Raw genomic sequence first — 4,001 nt, forward strand, 5'->3', positions numbered from 1 at the left:
GTCGTCGTGTCCTCGTCCGTCGCGGTGATTATCTCCCTCTATCTTGAAATCTTTCTTCTTCTTTCTCCTCCACCTCCTCTTCTTCTTCCTCCTCCGCCGCTTCTTCTCTGCGTTACGCGTTCTATCTTCTCGGTTAATCCGATCCCCGCCGTTCCCGATTATGGCGCGACTTCGGTAGTCGCATAATAAGAGTTTTTCCAGCGCGCGAGCGCGCGCGTATCGCGACACGTATCCGATATGATATATGTACCACTCACGAACGCGCGAGCGACAATCGCGATATCGATCGCGTTTATCGATCGCCGCCGCGCTACGCACCGACCACCGCGATATCACCGCGTCGACGCGACAGTACGGATCAACGCGCGATCCACGAGCTCGACTATGTGATGGTCGTGCCGGGAGGGGGATGGACACAGCGGGATTTATCTCGCGATCGACCGCGAAACGACCGACGATCGACGATATATCGACGAGAGCGAAGATACGACACGCAGCTAATGCAACTTTGTAACTATATTCATACGGCACCGTACAGTCCGCAAGAGTTACTTTTCACGAAAGAGCACCATTCCTTCGTATAGAAACACCATATCGCGTACCGTCTGGTCTCTGGACTCTTGGTTCCCTTCCTTCTTACCGTCTGCGTCTCGCCTCACTCTCTCTCTCTCTCTCTCTCTCTCTCTCTCTCTATCTCTCTCTCTTCTCGGACTCGGTCCTATTCGCGCGCACGGCAAGTCCCTCCTCTCACTCTCTTTATCTCACGCTCTGCATCTATCTCGCTTCCTCGCTCCTCCTTTCCTTCTTACACCAACCTTGCCCCACCTCGTCCCCTTCGAGCACTACTACTCGGCGCGTTCTCGATCTCCGTCTCGTACACCGCAGTCACTTCCTCTACTCTCTCACTCTGTCCCGTAGCCACGACGACTGGACTCTCTTTTTTGCACGCGAGACAACTACCACGGCGAATATGTACGAGTAAATACGGAGTCGCTTACGAGTCGCGGCCCCGCGCGCTTTTTCCGGTGAACGATAGGGCACCATACACAGACATACGTGATACGTGCGTAATATACGCGTGTCGAAAGGGGCGATCAGCGTTGAAGCGACAGCGCACCGTGCCTTGTTCACGTGTCGATGTCGTGATGTCGTTTTCGCTCGTCTTTTCCGTTGACGTTATCTTCGTTGTCGTCCTCGTCGTCGTCGTTGTCGCCGTCGCTGCTGCTACTGCCGATGCTGGTTAAACGCCCGTCGTCGATGTATATCGTGTCGGGGTCACTTAACGTGGACCGCCCGCAGAGCGGAACATCGCCTACTGTGAACCGGTGCGCTACCAGCCGCGGACTGTTGTTCCGCCTACCCGCACGCAGATGTCGTGTCGTCGTCCCGTAGAGCACAGGCGGAGCGAGATCCGCTCGTCGCGGCCGCTCATTGGCCCGCGCGGCACGAAACCGTGCCACGTGACTGCACCGGCGAATATCGATTCGGGTTGCGCTGCGGCGGCATTTTTAAGTTTTCGTTGCGTGGTGGGAGGGCAGGAGGGGTCGGGGGTGAGGGTGAGACACACGGTGCGCACCCCGGACCACATCGCGCGTGATACTACCTCGCTTGCCGAAATCCCAGAATGCCGTTGCCGATTCGCGCTCGATGTACTAAAAATAATACTAAATCCTCTCTCTCTCTTTTTCTCGACACGATTGCTCGTGTAATCTCTATATACTCTTTCTCTCTCTTTTTCTTTTGCTCGATTTTTTTTTAAAGTTTTTTGTTTTAAAGTTTTTCTTTCGGAAGGATCCAATGTCGCTATACGCGACGGTTTTCGTCTTTGGAGATCTTTCGTAAATTCAGGAATCAAGACGTGATAATTCTTATTTCGTCGTTTATTTTGCGCTCGACAAATTTTCGATTTACTGGTATAATATAGATTTGATTGATTCATCCTGGTTCTTTTACAGTTGTGTGATTACAAAGTTTTTTTCGCACCTTGCAACTTGCAAGAAAGTTTTGAATATCAGAAGGCAAACAAGCGTCTCGAATCGGCTTTGAATGTCAGAAGACAAACAAACGTCTCGAAAACAATCGGCTAGCTAAGACACTGGTGACATCTTTATGTTTTGAAGATCGTAAATATTGTTAGGATTTATACAATGAGTAGTATCTTGAAGAATTATTTATGACATGGCACACAATTAATTTTGTGTTAAACATTCATATTACGAGATACATATAACGCACAACGATTAAGATATATAAAAGTCATAATATTATTTGTTAAAATGTCTGTAAAAAATTAATGTCCACTCACGTTGAGCACAAATTTCAACAAGATATTTAAGCAGTGCCATTTCACAACGACTTACGAGACAGTTTGTACGCTAATTAGTGGAATTGCAGGATTGTGCTGGAAATCGGAACGTCATAGTGCATTTGACATTTCGATCGATTCGAGACACGTAATGAGTGTGAAGAATATTATAATCACACACTGTGTAACTTTTTCTCAATATTATACAACTTCTTATATTATTATTGACTTAAATAAACGAGTATTAGTTTTTTCAATCAATTTTCGAAAAAAATTTGTACGATGTCTAAGACCGACTACACGTTCAAACAAATTCATTAAATATGTTTACGTAAGCTGCTTGTGCAAATTTATGAACATCAAAAAAGTCATTTGTACAAGTCAAAATGACTGTAGTTTTCTGACACATTCAAACAAATTTACAGAGCTTGCACAAGCATATTTGACAAATTTGCTTGAACGTGTATGGTTGGACCTAAGGCTTATATTCATTATTTATAAGCCATTCTTATTTTAAAACCGTCTTAAATAATATTTTAAGATATTAATTAGAAATCTATTCGCGTTTCTTGCACTGTTTGTAAGAATTGACTACGAATACCTAAAAGACACAGTAGATACCTCATCTCATGGATATCTCATGTCCTAATTTTGGATACATACGTGCTATGACCTAAGTATCTTTAAAATTATTACATGCAAACAGTTTTTATGGCCATAGCACACAAAAGTTTAAGCAGTAAGACTAAAACAATAAGCGAATTACAATCACAGTAGAGATCGTAATAATGTAAGCATCATATAAGACTCAATATTTCTAAAATATTATACGAATATTAAAAAGGATAAATAATATATTCTAGAAATATTCTGTGCTTACAAGGCAATATTTCTTCTTGCTTATTATTTAAGTTTTTCTGTGTGCCTTTAATCATAATAGTAAGATATCGACCAATTATGATAGAATATTCCAAAACGTAAGACTATAGCTTTGACTGTAATTGATCGATTTTTGCTTACGGCTGTACAGTTACGATTAAAATTTTTTTTACATGTGATGGCCTTTCTATTGAGAGACAGAAACGGTATTAATGTTAATCGATATATTTAATCAGAACTTTCGAGAAAGCACGCGATTTGCGCGAATCAAGAAATTTTACGGGTGCGAGTGAGTGAAAGATATTTTAATTTATTCCAAATGCTCATTCGATCGATGCATCAGCAGCGGCTTGCACACATTCATTATGCAAAACAATTGCAAATATACGAAGCCGTTTTACTTATATTTTCGCACGCGGATAAATCGGATAATTTCTTATTAATCTAACATTAAAAAGGAAATTATTTGCATGTTATATCAATAATAAAGAATATGCACATATTCATATTTATTATTATTATTACTGTCCTAAAGAACTAATAATTTTTCTTATAGATATATAATGTTAAAAGTGTCCAATTGTAATTAGTAAAATAATAATGACATAATGGCAATAATAATAATTTTGTGAAAACTAACTGTAAGAAAGGATGATATAAAAGTTAAAAGCACATGTAAAAAACAAGGCAGCAAGAATGCCATTACGAATTAAATCTCTTGAATAAATAATAAAATATAAATCTTTCTATAGTTATATTTTTTATATTAGCAGTAGTGAAGTAAAAAATGCGTATTCTAACATTCTACGTTCATAAA

Source organism: Atta colombica, unplaced genomic scaffold (genome assembly GCF_001594045.1).
Source record: "Atta colombica isolate Treedump-2 unplaced genomic scaffold, Acol1.0 scaffold83, whole genome shotgun sequence".
NCBI classification, from domain to species: domain Eukaryota; kingdom Metazoa; phylum Arthropoda; class Insecta; order Hymenoptera; family Formicidae; genus Atta; species Atta colombica.